Source organism: Chiloscyllium punctatum, chromosome 7 (genome assembly GCF_047496795.1).
Source record: "Chiloscyllium punctatum isolate Juve2018m chromosome 7, sChiPun1.3, whole genome shotgun sequence".
NCBI lineage: Eukaryota > Metazoa > Chordata > Chondrichthyes > Orectolobiformes > Hemiscylliidae > Chiloscyllium > Chiloscyllium punctatum.
In genome coordinates, this window is record NC_092745.1 from 27,409,526 (window position 1) to 27,431,389 (window position 21,864).

At 42.9% G+C, this 21,864-nt stretch overlaps 1 protein-coding gene across 3 annotated transcripts in view; it reads right to left on the bottom strand.

Moving 5' to 3' along the window:
* LOC140479548 (rab GTPase-activating protein 1-like) overlaps nucleotides 1-21,864 on the bottom strand; it is a 506,221-nt gene that overhangs the window by 244,351 nt on the left and 240,006 nt on the right. The gene's annotated exons all lie outside the window — the stretch shown is intronic.

Below are 21,864 nucleotides of genomic sequence, written 5' to 3' on the forward strand. Positions count from 1 at the left end.
CATCTGGATAGGCATAATGTGATCAAGGATAGTCAGCATAGTTTTGCGAAGGGCAGGTCGTGCCTCACAAACCTTGTTGAATTCTTTGAGAAGGTGACTAAGGAGGTGGACGAGGGTAAAGCGGTAGATGTTGTGTATATGGATTTTAGTAAGGCATTTGATAAGGTACCCCATGGTAGGCTACTGCAAAAAATACGGATGTATGGCACTGGGGGTGAGTTGGAGGATTGGATTAGGAATTGGTTGACTGGAAGAAGACAGAGGATAGTAGTTGATGGTAAAGGTTCATCTTGGAATGCAGTTACTAGCAGTGTTCTGCAAGGATCTGTTTTGGGACCATTGCTGTTTGTCATTTTTATAAATGACCTGGAAGAGGGGCTAGAAGGTTGGGTGAGCAAGTTTGTGGATGATACGAAAGTTAATGGAGTTGTTGACAGTGAGGAAGGATGTGGCAGGTTACAGTGGGATATAGATAAGCTGCAAAGCTGGGCAGAAAGGTGGCAAATGGAGTTCAATGTAGCTAAGTGTGAGGTGATTCACTTTGGTATGAGTAACAAAAAGATGGGGTACTGGGCTAATGGTCGGATACTTGGTAGTGTGGATGAGCAGAGGGATCTTGGTGCCTATGTACACAGATCTCTGAAAGTTGCCACCCAGGTAAATAGTGTGGTGAAGAAGGCATATGGCGTACTGGCTTTTATTGGTAGAGGAATTGAGTTCCGGAGTCCTGAGGTCATGCTGCAGTTGTATAAGACTCTGGTGCAGCCGCATCTGGAGTATTGTGTGCAGTTTTGGTCGCCATACTATAGGAAGGATGTGGAGGCACTGGAACGGGTGCAGAAGAGGTTTACCAGGATGTTGCCTGGTATGGTAGGAAGATCGTATGAGGAAAGGCTGAGGCACTTGGGGCTGTTCTCATTGGAGAAAAGAAGGTTTAGGGGTGACTTGATAGAGGTGTACAAGATGATTAGGGGTTTAGATAGGGTTGACCGTGAGAACCTTTTTCCCCGTATGGAGTCGGCTATTACGAGGGGGCACAGCTTTAAATTAAGGGGTGGTAGGTATAGGACAGATGTGAGGGGTAGATTCTTTACTCAGCGAGTCGTGAGTTCATGGAATGCCCTGCCAGTAGCAGTGGTGGACTCTCCCTCTTTATGGGCATTTAAGCGGGCATTGGATAGGCATATGGAGGATAGTGGGCTAGTGTAGGTTAGGGAGGCTTGGATTGGCGCAACATCGAGGGCCAAAGGGCCTGTACTGCGCTGTATTTTTCTATGTTTCTATAACCAGAAAAGAGGAGGTATGGCTCAGGCACAGGCATCTAGAATCTAGGGAATCCCTGGAAGTATATAGGGGACAGAGGAGTTTACTGAAGGAGGAAATCAGGAGGGTGAAAAGAGGGCACAACATAGCCTTGGCTGAGAATATTATGATGAATCCAAAGAGGTTCTTTAAGTATATTATAGGGAAAAGAACAACTCGAGAGACACTGAGACGCTTCAAGGACCAAAGTGGACACATCAGTGTGGAACTGCAGGAAATGGGCAAGATCCTCAATAAATATTTCTCCTGTGTGTTTACCATGGAGCAAAACATGAAGACTTGGGAACTTGGGGAAATTAGCGGTGATGTCTTGGAGACAGTCTGTATCACAGTAGAGGTGGTGTTGGATGTATCAGAATGTATGAAGGTGGATAAATCTTCTGGTCCAAGAAAACTGTTAGAGGCTACAGAAGAAAATGTGGGGATCCTAGTTGATATTTTTGCACCATTTTTAGCCACGGGTGAGGTCCCGGAAGACTGGAGGGATGAAATGTTATGCCAACATTCAAGAGGGCCTGCAAAGAAAAACCTGGGAATTATGGACCAGTCAGCTTAACATCTGTGGTAGGTATGTTACTTGAGAAGATTCTGAGGGATTAGATATACATGCATTTGGAAAGACAGGGTTTGATTAGGAATAGTCAGCATGGCTTTGTGAGTAGGAGATCATGCCTCACAAATTTGTTAGAGTTCTTTGATAAAGTGACCAGGAAGGTTGACAACAGAAGGGCGGTAGATGTAGTCTATATGGATTTCAGTAAGGCCTTTGATAAGGTTCCACATGGTAGGCTGCTCTGGAAGGTTAGATTACATGGAATCCAGGGCGAGCTGGCAAATTCGATACACAACTGGCCTGACGATAGGAAGGAGGGTAATAGTGGAAGGGTGTTTGTTGGACTGGAGGCCTGTGACTAGTGGTGTCCATCATGGGTCAGTGCTGGGCCCATTACGGTTTGTTATCTATATCAATGATGTGGATGAGTATGTACAAGGCATGATTAAGAAGTTTGCAGATGACACTAAAATAGGCAGCATCGTGAACAGTGAGAAGGTTATCAGAAATTGCAGCAGGATCTTGATCAGCTGGGGAAGGGGGCCGAGAAATGGCAAATGGAGTCTAATACAGATAAGTGTGAGGTCTTGCATTTCAAAACGTCAAATCGAATTAGGAGTTTCATGGTGAATGGTAGCACCTTAAGGAGTGTAGTGGAACAAAGGGACCTTTAAGTTCAGGTGCATGATTCTCTGAATGTGAAGTCACAGGTAGACAGGACAGTGAAGGAGGCTTTTGGCACATTGCCTTCATTAGTTAGGGCACTAAGTACAGAAGTTGGGAAGTTATATTGCAGTTGTACAGGAAGGTGGTGAGGCTGCAGTTGGAGTATTGTGTTCAGTCAAGATCAGTGTGGTGCTGGAAAAGCACAGCAGGTCAGGGAGCATCCAAGGAGCAGGAAAATCAATGTTTTGGGCAAAAGTCCTTAATCAGGAATCATCAGGTATTGTGTTCAGTGTTGCTCACCTTGTTATAGGAAGGATGATATTAAAGTAGAAAGGGTGCAGAAGAAATTTGCAAGCATGATGCCAGGACTCAACGGTCTGAATTTAGAGGGAGATGTTGGACAAGCTTGGAGTTTTTTCTTTAAAGCATAGGAGACTGAGGAGCATCATGTAGAAGTGTAAAAAATCATGACAGGCATGGATAGAATGAATCCACTCATTCTATTTCCCAGGGTTGGTGAATTGAGGACTAAAGGGCATCAGTTTAAGGTAAGAGGGGAAAGAATAAAAGGAATCGGAGGGGCAGTTTTTTTTCCATAGAGGGTAGTACACATATGGAATGAGCTGCCAGTGGAAGTGTTTGAGGCGGGTATATTAACAACATTTAAAGAACATTTGGACAAATACATGGACAAGAAAAGTTTTGGAAGGTTATGGACTAAGTGCAGGGAAATAGATGGACATTTTGGTCAGCATGGACCAGTTTGGGCCAAAGGGCTTGTCTCCATGTTGTAGGACACTGACTCTAACTTGTAGCACTGTTGTTGCACAGATTTAGAGGGCTTTGCAGTACGGTGCGTACAGCAAATCATGAAGTCCATGCTGTTGAAACATCTGATTTTTTAAAAATTTTATATGGAGGGGCATATACAAAAATGGTTTTGATTATTAATGTTATTCCTTATCACACTAAATGTGAGATGGCTATTGCATACAGCTTTAATCAAACCGGACAGAAAATATTAATCAGTCTTCCCTCACCTATTGAGAGGGTAAAGGCATAAGTCATGCAAAGAGCATCCCAGATTCAAATCCAGCTAATCTGGAGGTTGCTGATCTCAAGTGGAACAAAAACTGGGATACTACAGCTCGCTTCAAAATTCCTTGGGTCAGATAGGATGCCTTCATGTTCAAATAGTCCCCAATAGTCACAACCTCTGTCTCATGCATGACGGTGATGAGACTCAGCTGACCAACTTTGGTACTATATCCCAGCAAGATTCGTCCGAGGAAAAACTGACAAAATAAAATCATTATTGGGTATTTCCATTTCAGTGTTGGAGAATGAGACAGAGCAGGACCAGTTTGGGCCAAAGGGCCTGTCTCTGTGTTATAGGGCTCTATGACTCTAACTTGCAGCACTGCTGTTCCACAGATTTAGACGGCTTTGCAGAGCACATTTTATCCATTGTGCCCGTGTCAGTTCTTCCAACAGCTCTCCTGGTCTGTCCAAATGTCCCTTCTTTTTCCATAGTCCTGCCAATTTCTCCTCTTTGATTACTTATCCCATTTCCTTTTGAACGTTATGTCAAATTGGCTTCTCTTGCCCTTGACACAGTTCATTCCGGGTCACAACAACCCATTGAATGACACATATTCCCTCTGGCTCTTTAGCCAGTTACAGTAAATTTGTCTCCTCGGGTTAGCTTTTAATTCATACTTCAAAAGTAATGGGGGGGGGGGGCAGCATGGTGGCTCTGTGGTTTGCACTGCTGACTCTCAGTGCCAGGGGACCCAGGTTCAATTCCAGCTTTGACTGATTGTATGGATTTGCATGGTCTCCTCGTGTCTGCTTGGGTTTCCTCCTTTCTCACGCAGCCTAAAGATGTGCAGGTTAATTTGAATGGCCATGCTAAATTGCCCATAGTGTTCAGGGTTGTGCAATTTAGCTGCATGAACCCTGGTAAATGTAGATTATGTGGATATTGTAGGGGCTCTGGATGGGGATGTACTTCAGAGGTTCAGTGTAGACTCGATGGGCTGAATGGACTCTTTCTACACTGTAGGGATTCTATGATTCAATCTAACAGTTTCATTCATAGTTTCCTCCCATCTGTACTAACTTATGCTATGCTGGGTTCCACAGGCACCACGAAATGGTGAAAAAAGCTTTTTCCAATTAAAAGTAACTAAAGGGCTACAGCACACAGGACAAAAAGCTATGGTAGTATCTGCATTTTGTAGACGCTGGTCCAGTAGGAATGCTTCTAAAGCACTCCAAGCTACTACCAAAAAGTCATAGAGCTGTACATCATATGGACAAGCTGGTGTTGGACTGGGGTGAACAAAGTTAAAATTGAGGGATGTACAGCACAGAAACAGTCCAACTCATCCATACCAATCAGATATCCGAAATTAATCTAGTTCCATTTGCCAGTACTTGGGCTATATCCCTCTAAACCCTTCCTATTTATCTCCCCACCCAGATGCCTTTTAAATGTTGTAATTATACCAGCCTCTACCACTTCCTCTGGGAGCTCATTCCATACATACACTACCATCTGCATGAAAAGGTTGTCCCTTAGGTCCTTTTTAAATCTTTCCCCTCTAACCTTAAACCTATGCCCTCTAGTTCTGGATTCCCTCACTCCAGGAAAAAGATCTTGTCTATTCACCCTATTCATGATTGGGTTGGGATATCTGGTCGGCATGGACGCGTTGGACTGAAGGGTCTGTTTCCGTGCTGTACATCTCTATGACTCTATGTTCCTCATGATTTTATAAACCTCTACAAAGTCACCTCACAGCCTCCGAAACTCCAGGGATAACAGCCCCAGCCTATTAGCCTCTCAGAGTTCAAACTGTCCAACCCTGGCAACATCCTCGTAAATCTTTTCTGAACCCATTTAGCTGTCAGGAGTTTGCTGCGTTTGCTTATATTAAGACTTGTATGACTAACCCTATTCAGAGGCAACTTACATGACAATTTAGAATTTATAGTGTATGGAACAGACTACCTGCAAGGCGGCTATATCGGCCAATTGATTTACCAGAGTTATTGCTTGTTTGGGTATTTCAATGAACTTGTTACTCGAGTAAATGTGTTTTGACAGACTGGTTTGTTGTTTTGAGCTACTGTTCTACTCTGCTGCAGAGTTGAGTCATACTTCACATTGAATGGTAGACTGCTTGATAAAATTGGCCCCCTGTTGTTTAGTCTGCAACACAGATTTCACAGCAAACACACTCGAGCTCTCCAGGAACTCCGTGCCTCCTCCTGCCTGTCACTAATATGAAACCGGGCAATTGTCGACCCTCAGCTATTTATAGAGGAATTGCAACTCAGAGGTAATCAAAGATCAAATCCATCTTTGTGGCCAGGACTGACAGACACAAAATCATTCGGGACAATGCACCAAAACTTGAGATTACCTGGAAGGATGGAGGAAGAATATTCTGACTATCAGTAAATTTTACATCCAATTACTTGCCACTCCAAATACTTCAGTATCATAAAAGCTAATAGTGGTACAATATCACAGTGAATCATTCATATTTAGCCTATTATTGAGGAGGCAGGCACTCCAATTATTTTCATTTAGGCTATAAGTTCCAAATTGTGGTGTAAATTGCCTCTGAAGGGGGTTAGTAATACAGGCCTTGATCTAAGTGCATGCAGCAAAACCCTTACAGCTAAGGCATGCTAACATCAGAAATGGTCACCAAAAGTGAGTGTTCACATCACTCTAATGTCGAGTGCATAACAGATGATATGGTCAATATCCTGACGTTTGTGTGGGTTTGCAATGTGTAAATTGACTGATGTTTTCCTGCAGTGGTTAGACTTCAAACATGTAGCACTGTAGGCAAGCCAGAGATGGTGAAAGGCACAATATCGTGCATGGTTTCTATTACTTATACAACAGTGTATGTATCGCACACTTTCAGCATCTTGGTATTTTAGTGTAAATGTAAAAAAGGTATTTTAAAGACAGCACTATCGAAACTTCAACAATGAGGGAAAAAAAATCAATCTTTGTTGCAAGTGGTGTAACTCTGGATATCTTGACCACATTTTAACACTGATATCAGAGCATCACAAGATTGCACACTCTAGCATTATCATCAGCTAATTAGGCTTCCCTGCTCTCTCAAACCTTTCTAAATCTGAAAACTGATTTCCTACACTTCCACTGACTGCCCTGACACTGGTCCTTTGTCATTATGTCAGTTCTCAAATAATTCATCTTTAAATTTGTGACTTAATTATCATCAGAGACCTTTTACAAGATTCTTCCGCTGCTGATTTTGATGGCCATGTTATCAAAGTCTTGAATTTCACTCCTGGAAACAGTGATGCTTCTGTCATTAAATGGCAGTCAAAGAATCATAGAATGCTACAATACAAAGGGGCCAGATATATGTATATGCTGGCTCTCAGCAAATTTAACTCAGCCAGTCCAACTTCCTTGTCCTTACCTTGCAGTGCAGCAAATTTCTCTCTTCACCTGTATATTCACTCCCCTTTTGAAACCCATGATTTGGAGATGCCGGTGTTGGGCTGGGTTGTGCAAGGTTAAAATTCACACAACACCAGGTTTATTTGGAAGCAAGACTTATATGACTAACCTTCTTCAGAGTGCTGCTCCTTCACCAGGTGGTTGTGGAGTATAAGACCACCTGTCTTAAACTCAAAATTGAAAATCATATAACACCAGGTTGTGTGATTTTTAACTTTGTATACCTCATCCAACACCGGCATCTCCAAATCATGTCTTACACTCCACAACCGCCTGATGAAGGAGCGTCGCTCCAAAAGCTAGTGTGCTTCCAAATAAACCTGTTGGACTATAACCTGGTGTTGTGCGATTTTTAACTTTCGAAACCCATGATTGAAGGTACCTCTAAGCACATTCTCAGGCAGTGAACTCTAAGTCCTAACCACTTGCTGTGTAAAAAAGCTTTCCTCACGGAAGTTGGTACTTTTGTTACAACCTTAAATCAGTGTCCTCTGCTTCACAGCCCTTCTGCTAATAGGAACTTTCTCCCTATCTACTCCATCGGGACACTTCATGCTTTCAAATTTCCATACCAGATGTCCTCTTAAAGGAGAATGGCCCCAGTCTCTTCAATCTAGCCACAACACTTTTTTTGTCTTCGAATGTGCTATCACTGGTTGGTCCAGCATTTATTGTCTTCCCAGGTTGCCTGCAGAAGACGATTGTGAATTGTTTTCCTGAACAGTTGCAGTCCATGTGATGTACGGACACCCACAACTCTGTTAGGGTGGAACTTCCAGGATTTTGATCCAGTGGCAGTGAACAAATACTAATACAGTTGCAAATCAGTGCACCTTAGAAAGGAGTGCACAAGCAGCGGTGTTCCTACGTATCTGCTGCCTTAGACCTTCTAGGTGTTAAAAGCTGCAGATTTAGACCATTAGATGAACTTAGGGCTTGGATAAGTACCTGGGAGTATGATGTTACTGCTATTGGTGAGACTTAGTTGAGGGAAGGGCATGTTTGGCAACTAAATATCCAAGCTTATAGATTCTTTAGGCGGGATAGAGGGGGAAATAAAAAGAGTGGAGGATTTGCCTTACTGATCAGAGAAGATATCACAACTGTGCTGAAGGAGGGCACTATGGAGGACGCTAGCAGTGAGGCAAAATGGGCAGAGCTCAGAAACAGGAAGGGTGTGGTAACAATGTTGGGACTGTACTACAGGCGTCCTAATAATGAGCGCGAGATAGAGGTACAAATATGTAAACAGATTATGGAAAGATGTAGGAGCAACAGGGTGGTGGTGATAGGAGATTTTAATTTTCTCAACACTGACTGGGATAACACTCACTTAGTGTTAGGGTCGAGATGGAGCAGAATTTGTAAGGAGCATTTTCTAGAGCGGTATGTAAATAGTCCAACTCGGGAAGGGGCCAAATTAGACCTGGTGTTGGGGAATGAGCCCGGCCAGAAGGTTGATGTTTCAGTTGGGGATTACTTTGTGAACAGTGATCACAATTCACTAAGTTTTAGAATACTCATGGTCAAACTTGAGAGTGGTCCTAAAGAAAGAGGGCTAAACTGGGGGAAGGCCAACTCTACCAAAATCCAGCAGGAGCTGAGGAATGTAGATTGGGAGCAGCTGTTTGAAGGTAAATCCAAATTTGAGGCTTTTAAAGAAAGGTTTATTTAGAGTGCAGGACATAAATGTCCCTGTGAAAATGAGGGATTGAAATGGTAATATTAGGGAACCATGGGTGACAGGTGAGACTGAGAGACAAATGAAGAGGAAAAAGGAAGCATTCATAAGGTCTCGGCGTCTGAAAACAGATGATGCTTTGGAAGAATATCGGGAATGTATCAATCTGAAATGAGGAATTAAGAGACTAAAAGGGGTTATGAGATATCTTTAGCAAACAGGGTTAAGGAAAACCCCAAAGCTGTTTATTCATATATAAGGAGCAAGAGGGTAGCCAGGGAAAGGGTTGGCCCACTCAAGGACAAAGGAGGTAAGTTATGTGTGGAGTCAGAGAAAATGGTGAGATTCTTAATTGCATCAGTATTCACCGAGGAGAGAGACATGATGAGTGTTGAGGTTGGGGATAGATGTTTGGCATAAGGAAGGGGAAAAGTGTTGGGTATTCTAAAAGGCATTCAAGTAGACAAGTCCCCAGGTCCAGATGGGATCTATCCCAGGTTACTGAGGGAAATGAGAAGGGAAATAGCTGATGCCTTAACAGATATCTTTGCAGCATCCTTTAACACAGGTGAGGTCCCAGAGAAGTGGAGAATTGCTACTGTCTCCTTGTTTAAGATGTGTAGCAGGGATAATCCAGGTAATTATAGACCGGTGAGCCTGACTTCAGTGGGAGGGAAGCTGCTGGAGCAGATATTGAGGGATAGGATCTATTCCCATTTGCAAGAAAATTGGCTTATCAGTGATCGGCAACATTGCTTTGTGCAGGGAAGTTATGTCTCACCAAATTAATAGAATTCTTTGAGGAAGTGACAAAGTTGATTGATGAGGGAAGGGCTGTAGATGTTATATACATGGACATTTGATAAGGTCGCCCATGGTAAACTAACGGCGAATGTGAAGTCACATGTTGTGCAGGGTATTCTAGCTAGGTAGATAAAGAACAAGTTGAGCAACAGGAGACAGAGAGTAGTAGTGGAAGGGAATTTCTCAAAATGGAGAACTGTGATCAGTGGTGTTCCACAGGGATCTGTGTTGGGACCACTGTTGTTTGTGATATATATAAATGATCTGGAGGAAGGTATAGATGGTCTGATTAGCAAGCTTACAGATGACACTAAGATTGGTGGAGTAGCAGATAGTGAAGGGTACTGTCAAAGAATACAGCAGAATATAAATAGATTGGAGTGTTGGGCAGAGAAATGGTAGACAGAGTTCAATCCGGGCAAATGTGAGGTGATGCATTTTGGAAGATCCGATTTAAGAGCGAACGATACAGTAAATGGAAATGTCCTGGGGAAAATTGATGTCCTGGGTGTTCAGGTACATTGTACCCTGAAGGTGGCACGCAGGTCAATAGAGTGGTCAAGAAGGCATATGACATGCTTTCCTTCAATGGACAGTGTATTGAGTACAAGATTGGCAGGTCATGCTGCAGTGGTATAAGACTTTGGCTCGGCCACATTTGGAATACTGTGTACAGTTCTGGTTGTCACATTACCAAAAGGAAGTGGATGCTTTGGAGAGTTCACCAGGATGTTGCCTGTTATGGAGGGCGATAGCTAAGAAGAGAGGTTGAGTAGATTAGGATTATCTTCATTAGAATGACAGAAGTTGAGGGGGGACCTGATTGGGGTCTACAAAATCATGAGAAGTATAGACAGGGTGGATAGCAAGAAGCTTTTTCCCAGAGTGGGGGATTCAATTACAAGGGGTCACAAGTTCAAAGTGAGAGGGGAAATGTTTAAGGGAGATATGCATGGAACGTTCTTAATGCAGAGGGTGGTTGGTGCCTGGAAGGTATTGCCAGCAGAGGTGGTAGAGGTGGGCATGATAGCGTCATTTAAGATGAATCTAGACAGATACAAGAGTGGGCAGGGAGCAGAGGGATACAGACCCTTAGAAAATAGGTGACAGGTTTAGATAAAGGATCTGGATCGGCGCAGGTTTGGAGGGCCAAAGGACATATTCCTGTGCTGTAACTTTCTTTGTTCTAGTGCATTGCTGCAGTGCACTGCTGCCACTGTACGCCTGTTATCAAGACAGTGAATGTTTAAGGTGGTGGATGGGGGAGCTGGTCAAGCAGACTGCTTCGTTTTCGATGACTCTAAGCTGACTGTTGCTCGAACTTCACTGATCCAGGCAGTATTCCGTCATGCTCCTGACTTGTGTTATGTAAATGTGAGTCAGGCTTTGGAGAATCAGGTGGTGAGTTACTGACCAGAGAATTCCCAACCTCTGACGTGCTCTTGGAGTCACTATTTATATTACCATTCCAGTTCAGTCTCTGGTCAATGGTAACATCCAGGATGTTGATCATAGGCATTAAGTGATGGTAACGCCACTGAAAATCAAGTGGAGATGCTTAAATTCTTTGAGGACCCACAGCACTCCATGGATACCCAGCTTTGAGCAGCTAAGTTCATCCCATTTAGCAAGGTGGCAGAAATACACACAATGGAGTGTGTCCTCAGTATCAAGATGAAACCGAATTCTCACAAGAACTATGTGCCTTTTGTTGTTTTTAATTGTGCTAATGCAAACAAATAGATTTGCAAAACGCAGACTGATGAAGGGGAGGTAAAGTATATTTTTCCTCTTGAAGGTTCTCTAATGAGGCCAGGAAGATTATTGGCAGTTGCTCCACAAATTCTTTAGCAAGTTATCAAATCTCACTACAACCGGCTTTCTATTATCATTCTGAAGGGTGACTAGACCTGAAAAATTAACTCTGCTTTCTCTCCACAGGTACTGCAGTGTTTTTCAAACAATTTCTGATTTTGCTTCTATTACCTGATCTTCGACAATTTTTATCCCAGGTATCTCAAATATATTGCATTGTGAGCTCCATAACACTTATTTTCCTTAGAAAGGGCAGATGCAAAGTATTCAGATAGTGGCTCAGCCATTCCCTCTTTCTCTTCATGGTCTTTCATAAGCCCCATCTCTCCCTGATCCTACTCTTTCACTATTTATAAAAACTGCAGTCCAATGTATGTTATATGTTTCTGAAGGATTTTGAAACAGATGATCAATAATATGGTCATAACACCTCTCATAATGACCAATCTGACCACAGACTGAGTCCTTGAGCACTCAGTCAGCTCAGTCAGTAGTGGTGTTGCCAAGCTATTTCTGGTGATGGGCATTGAAGACCTCAGTCAGAGTACATATTGAGCCTTTGTCACCCCATTTGTTTCTTCCAGGGGTGTTGAGCACAAGGAAGTACTGCTTCACGAATGGAGGGGTGCAGATAGGTGGTAATGAGCAGGATGTTTCCTTGACCTGTATTTGACCATGAGTCTTCCACAATTAAGGCTGAGGACTTCCAGGGTCACTCAAGTTTGGCACAAGTCCCAGATACTTGACAGGATGATTTTGCAGGGCTCACTGAGCAGCGGGTGCCTTGTTTCAAGTACTGGTCCTTCCGGTTTAATTCTTACTTTGTTTTTTATTAATGGTTTCACACATTCAGTTTCCTGCTGGGTCATGGGCAGTTATGAGCCAAGTACTGAAATCTCTTTTCTTGGAACCAGTCTCATAATTCTTTTCTGCATCTACTTTTATTGGACATAATACTCCAACTGATACCAAACCAATATTCTGTTAGGGTCTGTCAAATTAACTTGCTTGTGTATTTTAGAAGTCCAGTATTCCAGATTCCATTCAACTACTTTTGAACTACTTTTAACCCAGCCAGCTCAAATTATTTGTGCACATTCACCCCACCCCACCCAACCCCCCCCTCCCCCCACCATCCCTCTATTCCTTTGCTCTGGTCATAATTGTAACATTTATTTTCTATTGCCTCTCTCAACTTCATATTAAAACATATCACTTCACACAGCTCTGCAATGAATTTATCTACCACAAGTTTGCTGATTCTACTAGCTAGTCTGTAACCTCTGCCAGAGGAAGTGATGGAGGCTGGTATAATTGCAACATTTAAGGGGCATCTGGATGGGTTTGGAGGGATATGGGCCGGCTGCTGGCAAGTGGGACTAGATTGGTTGGGATATCTGGTCGGTATGAACGGGTTGGACTGAAGGGTCTGTTTCCATGCTGTACATATCTATGACTCTAGGACTCTGGAAGTCTGACACTGTTCTCACAGGCAAGAATATTCCAGGTTTTATGCAAAGTTTTAAATTGCCATGTTGCTAGTTTCTCTTTAATTCCATGGAATGTCGCTGCCAAGTCTATCAACCATCTTTTGGAAGTCCACATCAACCTCATTATCCTCTTTGTTATTCCATCAAAAGGCACACGTCAGATGGATTAAATGGAATTTGCCTTTCACAAATCCATGCTGACTTTCCTTCATTAATCCACGTGGTTAATATTCTTCAGGATTCCTTTCGTGAACAAGGTTGCAATTTTTGTAATTTTCTAGTTCATCTGCCGTCCTCACTTTCTCCTAGAAGATTTTAACCTACTGCGAATCCTCTTGCAAGGATGCCTTCCTTGAAGAAGCTCTCTTCCTCCCTCTACAATGATTTCAGTGAGTCCCTCTCTCACTGCACACTCCAGGTCATCTCCTCTGCCCAGAAGCTCTTCAGCCACGTTCTCAAACAGACTCGCTACCACAGCCACATCTCCTTCCTCAGCAGCTACCTACGGAACCGACTGACCCCACATGGACTCTGGACCACGTTCAGACCAAAAAGATTTGGACCCAAACAAGTAACCATGCTAACTGGCCTTCCATGAGGAGCCTTGTTGAACACCTTAATGGAATCCATACATAACACATCCACTGCTCGGCTCTCATAATTCTCTTCATTACTTCTTCAAAAATATTAATCGAGTTTGTGAGACATGATTTCCCACACACAAAGCCATGCTGATTATCCCTAATCAGTCCTTGCCTTTCCAAATACATGTAAATCCTGTCCTGCAGGATTCACTCCAAAATTTGCCCACTACCAGTGTCAGGCTCACTGGTCTACATTTCCCTGACTTGTCCTTACCACCTTTCTTAAATAATGGCACCACATTAACCAACCTCCAGTCTTCTGACACTTCACCTGTGACTATTAATGATATAAATACCTCAGCAAGGGGCCCAGCAATCACTTCTCTAGCTTCCCACAGAGCTCTCAGATATGCCTGATCAGGTCCTGGGAATTTATCCACCTTTACGCATTTTAAGACAATCAGCACCTCCTCCTCTGTAATACGGGCATTTATTTCCTCATATTCTATACCTTCCACGTCGTTCTCCACAGTAAATACAAATGCAAAATACTCATTTAGTAGTTATCCCATCTCCGGGAGTTCCACACATAGGCTGCCTTGATGATCTCTGAGGGGTCTTATTCTCTCCCTAGTTACCCTTTTGTCCTTAATGTATTCAAAAAAACCCTTTGGATTCTCCTTAGCCCTATTTGCCAAAGCTGTCTCATGTCCTCTTTCTTCCCACCTTATTTCCCTCTTAAGTATACTCCTTTACACTCTTCTAAGGATTCACTCCATCTCTGCTGTCTGTACCTGACATATACTTCCTTGTCTTTTTTGACCAAAACCTCAATTTCTTTAGTCATCCAGTATTCCCTACACCTACCAGCCTTGCCTTTCACCCCAACAGGAACATACTGTCTCTGGACTCCCATTATCTCATTTTTGAAGGCTTCCCATTTTCCAGTTGCCCCTTTACCTGCGAACATCCGCACCCAACCAACTTCTGAAAGTTCTTGCCTAATACCGTCAAAACTGGCTTTCATCCAATTTAGAACTTTAACCTTTAGATACTGTCTAGCCTTTTCCATCACTATTCTTGTCTAATTCATCGAAATTTCAATGACTAAAAGCCGAAGCTAAAGAACCTCTCCGCCTAAGAAAATCCTTCCAAACCTGGTATCAGCCAGTGAACCTTCTCTATACCACCTCCAATGCCAGTATATCTTTTCTTAGGTAAGGGGACCAAAATTGCTCACATAAGTTCAGCTATGGTCTGATTGGAGCCTTGCGCAGTTTTATCAGATCTCCCTATTTTTTTGATTCCCTTTTAAATAAAAAAGTGAGAAATATGTTGATCCTTTCTATGGCATGAGCTTCTGCAGAGAGAAGAACCTTTTTTTTAAAACTTTGATTTGTTTTGATTATTGTTACATATACCGAAGTACAATGAAAGGTTTTGATTGCTAGCAGTATAGGCAGATCTAGGAGGTAAGGATATACAGATCATGGGGTGCTTGGACAAAGTAAGGCATACAGGTTACATTAACAAGCTCATTATTTGAATTTCGAGAGTCCATTCATCAGTGTAATAACTGCAGGGAAGCTGCTGCTCTTGGACCTTTGATGTAAGTGTTCAAGCTTCTGCATCGTCTGCCTGACAGAAGAGGTTGTAGGAGAACATTACGGGCTGGGAGGGGTCTTTGATGATGTTGGCAGTCTTTCCACGGCAACAGGAAATGTAAATGGAGTCTATGGATTGAAGTTTGGCTTCTGTGATGGTTTGGCCTAAGGACACAACCTTCTATAGTTTGTCTGGGAACTGGGAAGAGCAGTTGTTGTACAAAGCTGTTATGAATCTGAATAGTAAGCTCTCTATGATTCATCTGTAAGAGTTGGTGAGAGTCCTTCAACATGCCAGATTTCCTGAGCTGCCAAAGGAAGAAGGGGCATTGTTGTGCCATCCTGACCATTGCATCTACATGGGAAGTCCAGGAGAGGTTGTCAGCTATCGTCACTACAAGGAAAATGACACTCTCAACCCTCTCAACCTCTGCTCCGTTTCTGCAGTGAGTATGTTCTGACTTATTTGGAGGGATAGGCATTTACATTTCCATATTACTAACTAGGTATTGCAACATCAATGAGTATACTTTGTTTTAATAAGTGCTTTGAAAGGCTGGTCGTGGCATTAATCAACTCCAGCCTCTCCACTACTTGACACACTCCAATTTGCCTATCGGACCAACAGATCCACGTCAGATGCCATATCACTTGCCCTTCACTCCTCCCTAGAACATCTTGACACCAAGAGCAGCTACATAAGAATCCTCGTCATTGACTACAGTTCAGCCTTCAACACTATTATCCCCTCGAGACTGATTACTAAACTTTGTGATCTCGGACTAAGCCTCACTCTCTGCAACTGGATCCTCAGTTTCCTGACCCACATGCCACAATTAGTGAAGATTGGGGACAATATTTCATCCTCACTAACACTCAACACTGGAGTCCCAGAGGTGTATTCTCAGCCCCCTACTGTATTTACTGTATAGCCATGACTGAGTCGCCAAATGCCAGACTAATGTCATTTATATGTTCGCTGATGACATCACCATAGCTAGTCGAATTTTAGATGGTGATGAGACAGACTACAGACCTGGAAGGTGGAAGACCTGGAAAAATGGTGCACTGAGAACAACCTAGCTCTCAATGCTGGCAAAACCAAGGGAGTCATTATTAACTTTCAGCGGGATGTGACTGATGCCCTCCCCTACACATTAACAGCACAGAGGTGGAACAAGTGGAGAGTGTCAAGCTCCTGGGTGTGGTCATCCACAACAAGCTTTCTTGGACTCATGTGGACGCACTGGTTACAAAGGCCCAACAACATCTCTTCTTCCTCAGGCAGCTGAGTAAATTTGGCATGACGGCAAATACCCTTGCCAACTTTTATAGGTGCGCTATTGACAGCATCCTGTCTAGATGCACCACTACCTGATATGGCAACAGCACTTTTCAAGATTGGAGACGGTTACAGAGAGTGGTGAACTCGGCCTGGACAATCACAAAGGCCAACCTCCCAGCTACAGAAACCACCTACAAGGCCCACTGTCAAGGAAAGGCTGCCAGCAATCTCAAAGATCCATCCCACCCTGGCAATGTTTTTCTACAACCTCTATCATCAGGGAGAAGGTACAGAAGCCTGAACACATGCACCAGCCGGTTTCATAACAGCTTCGACCCTACTGTTGTTAGAATACTGAATGGACCCACAAACTCTTAATATTGGTCTGTACCTGAGTTTTTGTCTTTGCCGCCAGTTACCTCTTATTTACTATCTATGCTACTTAACTCGGTGATCTGCCTGTATTGCTCACAAGACAAAGCTTTTCACTGTGCCTTGGTACACAGGACAATAAATTCAATTCAATTCAATTCAAATCAATAATTTTGTGTTTATTGAAGAAACCTGGTTAATAGTTGTTTTTCATTTAAAACTTAATAAAGTTAAGGTAATTAATTGGCCATCTTAGTATCTGAGAAATACATTTTTATTTAATGTTGTGATCTATGGAGTAATGGGGCGAGACCAAGAATGCACGCCTCCAGCCTTCATCATGACAAAATACCGGGTTTCTCATTTCCATATCACAAACTTGATAAAACCATTTTGAATTCTGCTCAAAGTATGTTGTCATTTTCGCAAGGATTGCAAGTGACAAAAAAGAATCAGGGTTTTGTCAGTACAAGGATGATGGAAATGTCTGAAAGAACATTTTGCAAACTGCAGTCAGAATTTTGTCGACCCCATGAGTACTATTTCAGAAGGAACAGGTTCACGAGGATTTATTAAGGGGAGCAGAACGGACAACTAATCAAGTTAATGGTTTCCAGCTGCTGCTTGTTATTGAAGGAGGAACTTTTTTTTTGAGCAGGGGTAGGGTTAGTGGGAGTGATTTTGCTGATGGAGCTGGGTTTTAATCGGCATTAATTTACTTGGACTTAGATAGTCTTTGGTATAGTCCCATATAGAAATCTTTTGTTGAGAATGAAAGCATTAAAACAGAAGGAATTAATAGTAATTCAATTGAAAATTAAGTTCAAGGTAATACATGGACAGTGGTTGGAATATTTTCTTAGTGCCCAAAAATTCACGTTATTCAGAAATAAAACACCAGATGCTACTCTGAATAATGTTGCACAATGGCCAATGGATGGGAAAGCATGAAACACAATCGAGAGTCTGTTAGCAAAGGAAAGGAAAGATTGGTTATTGGTTATAGATACCGTCTAATCAACTTGCTCAAAGATGTTTTGATATAACAATGGCACAGTGTGACTTAAACCTGGGTCTCCTAGCTCAGAAGTGACAGCACTACTACTGTGTCACAAGAGCCATGCGTGAAGCTGTGATCAATCAGGTTGATAAAGTATTGGGAAGCTTGTGTGGCTGTTGACTTTCAATTAAAACCAAAGTTGTATATTGGATGTAGAGAAGAAAAGGTGAAAAATTGACCTTTTGTCCTCCTAGTTATGCAAAATGACTCATAGACCATATCTGGTTTCATTAGTGAAAGCATACAAGGAAACCTGATCCCAGGACAGAAGGCTGAGAAGCATAGGTAGAAGCATAGACAGGATATGTAAGTTACAAATACACAGAAATGACTGATGGGCAAAGACCAGGTTAATGCTTTCATGTAACTCTTTGTCATCCTCTTTTAACGTAGATTGTGCATTCAGTTCAAGTATGACCAAAAGCCATCACCATCAGCTGAAACCGGGTTGAAAGCTACAACTCTCAGAGTACACCAGAGAGCAGGAATACCCAGAATACTGTACAGCCTCAGGCCTGTGTCAGTTCTAAGTCTTGATCACAACAAAGCTAAGTTCCAATTCTAGTCTTGAGGTTGTCTCTGTGCACATGCACAATATTAACAATGGACAAGATTAATTATTGACACTGTCGAGAGTGTGGTGCTGGAAAAGCACAGCAGGTCAGGCAGCATTTGAGGAGCAGGAGAATCGACTATTTGGGCAAAAGCCCTTTGTCAGGAATGTTGACATATTGACAAAATGTGCTGAGACACCTTTAAACCTCACGCCAGCCTCATATTTAGATTAGATTACTTACAGTGTGGAAACAGGCCCTTCGGCCCAACAAGTCCACACCGACCCACCGAAGTGCAACCCACTCAGACCTATTCCCCTACATTTACCCCTTCACCTAACACTACGGGCAATTTAGCATGGCCAATTCACCTGACCTGCACATTTTTGGACTGTGGGAGGAAACCGGAGCATCCGGAGGAAACCCACGCAGACACGGGGAGAATGTGCAAACTCCACACAATCCACACTTAGGCGGGAATTGAACCCGGTTCACTTGCGCTGTGAGGCGGCAGTGCTAACCACTGTGCCACCGTGCCGCCCACCCGTGAATAATAAGTGAGGGATGATAGCAACAAAAGAGGAAGCGATTAGTCGAATTTTGTTTTGTTTTGAGAAAGCATGTAGCTTTTATTGTTTTGAGAAAGCATGTAGGTAACTAGGGAGGCAATCTGACTCCAGTCAACAGTGATATGCTGTGGTATTTCTTTTATCATGTGCTTTTATGTCACGCTAGACGTTTTGAGATCAATTCAGATTGATTGAGGGGAAGACAAGGTCAAGCTTCAATTTCTCTATTCATTATATTTACACACTGAACACTATCATGTTTGGTGATCATTAATACACCAGTGTTCTCAACACGTAGCTGCCATGGTGCTGACTTGTGATACAGATCACTACCTGATGTGAATTAGGGTACAATCACAGTCATTGAGTCATTCAGATGTACAGCATGGAAACAGGCCCTTCGGTCCAATCCATCCATGTCGACCAAATATCCCAACCCAATCCAGTCCCACCTCCAGCACCCACCCATATCCCTCCAAACCCTTCCTATTCATATACCCATCCAAATGCCTCTCAAATGTTGCAATCATACCAGCCTCCACCACTTCCTCTGGCAGCTCATTCCATACATGTACCACCCTCTACGTGAAAAAGTTGCTCCTGAGGTCTCTTTCATATCTTTCCTCTCTCACCCTAAACCTATGCCCTCTAGTTCTGGATTCCCCGACCCCAGGGAAAAGACTTTGTCTATTTACCCTATCCATGCCCCTCATAATTTTATAAACCTCAACAATTTCAAACAGGTATGCGCTTTTGGAAAATGGAGGGGGTGATGGATTCTCAGGGGAGTGTAGCACGAACAGCCAAGTTTCTGGCATTGAGACTGGCTCTAATGCAACGAGGGGTTTGTCAGATTCCAAGAGATCGATTGTGTTAGGGGACTCTCTTGTCCAAGGTACAGACAGATGTTTCTGTGGCCAGCAGTGAAAAATCAGAATGCTGTGTTGCTTCCCTGATGCCAGCATCAAGGATGTGTCAGAAAGTGTACAGAATGTTCTCACGGGGGAGAGGGGCCAGCAAAAAGGCATTGTCCACATTGGAACCAACGACATAGGAAGGATAAAGGTTGAGATTCTGAAGGGCAATTACAGAGTTAGGCAGAAATTTAAAAAGGAGGTCCTCAAAAGTAGTAATATCTGGATTACTCCCAGTGCTACGAGCTAGTGAGGGCAGGAATAGGAGGATAGAGCAGATGAATGTATGGCTGAGGAGCTGGTGTATGGGAGAAGGATTCACATTTTTGGATCATTGGAATCTCTTTTGGGGTAGACGTGACCTGCACAAGAAGGACAGATTGCACCTAAATTGGAAGGGGACTAATATACTGGCAGGGAAATTTGCTAGAGCTGCTTGGGAGGATTTAAACTAGTAAGGTGGGGGGGGAGGACCCAGGGAGATAATGAGGAAAGAGATCAATCTGAGACTGGTTCAGCCGAGAACAGAAGTGAGTCAAACAGTCAGGGCAGGCAGGGACAAGGCAGGACTAATAAATTAAACTGCATTTATTTCAATGTAAGGGGCCTAACAGGGAAGGCAGATGAACTCAGGGCATGGTTAGGAACATGGGACTGGGATATTATAGCAATTACAGAAACATGGCTCAGGGATGGGCAGGACTGGCAGCTTAATGTTCCAGGATACAAATGCTATAAGAAGGATAGAAAGGGAGACAAGAGAGGAGGGGGAGTGGCATTTTTGATAAAGGATAGCATTACAGCTGTGCTGAGGGAGGATATTCCTGGAAATGCATCCAGGGAAGTTATTTGGGAGGAACCGAGAAATAAGAAATGGATGATCACCTTATTGAATATGTACTATAGACCCCCTAATTGTCAGAGGGAAATTGAGAAACAAACTTGTAAGGAGATCTCAGCTATCTGTAAGAATAATAGGGTGGTTATGGTAGGGGATTTTAACTTTCCAAACATAGACTGGGACTGCCATAGTGTTAAGGGTTTAGATGGAGAGGAATTTGTTAAGTGTGTACAGGACAATTTTTTGATTCGGTATGGGATGTACCTACGAGAGAAGGTGCAAAATATGACCCACACTTGGGAAATAAGGCAGGGCAGGTGACCGAGGTGTCATTAGGGGAGCACTTTGGGGCAAGCGACCATAATTCTATTCGTTTTAAAATAGTGATGGATAAGGATAGACCAGATCTAAACGTTGAAGTTCTAAATTGGAGAAAGGCCAATTTTGACAGTATTAGGCAAGAACTTTCAAAAGCTAATTGGGGGGCAGATATTCGCAGATAAAGGGACAGCTGGAAAATGGGAAGTCTTCAGAAATGAGATAACAAGAATCCAGAGAAAGTATATTCCTGTCAGGGTGAAAAGAAAGGCTGGTAGGTATAGGGAATGCTGGATGACTAAAGAAATTGCGGGTTTGGTTAAGAAAAAGAAGGAAGCATATGTCAGGTATAGACAGGGTAGATCGAGTGAATCCTTAGAAGAGTGTAAAGAAAGTAGGAGTATACTTAAGAGGGAAATCAGGAGGGCAAAAAGGGGACATGAGATAGCTTTTGCAAAGAGAGTTAAGGAGAATCTGAAGGTTTTTACAAATACATTAAGGACAAAAGGGTAACTAGGGAGAGAATTGGGCCCTTCAAAGATCAGCAAGGCAGCCTTTGTGTGGAGCTGCAGAAAATGGGGGACATACTAAGTGAGTATCTTGCATCAGTGTTTACTGTGGAAAAGGAGATGGAAGATACAAAATGTAGGGAAATAGATGGGGACACCTTGAAAAATGTCTATGTTATAGAGGAAGAAATGCTGCACGTCTTGAAACGAATAAAGGTAGATAAATCCCCAGGACCTGATCAGGTATACCCTAGAACTCTGTGGGAAGTTAGAGAAGTGATTGCTGGGCCTCTTGCTGAGATATTTGTATCATCGATAGTCACAGATGAGGTGCCAGAAGACTAGAGGTTGGCTAAACGTGGTGCCACTGTTTAAGAAGGGTGGTATGGACAAGCCAGGGAAC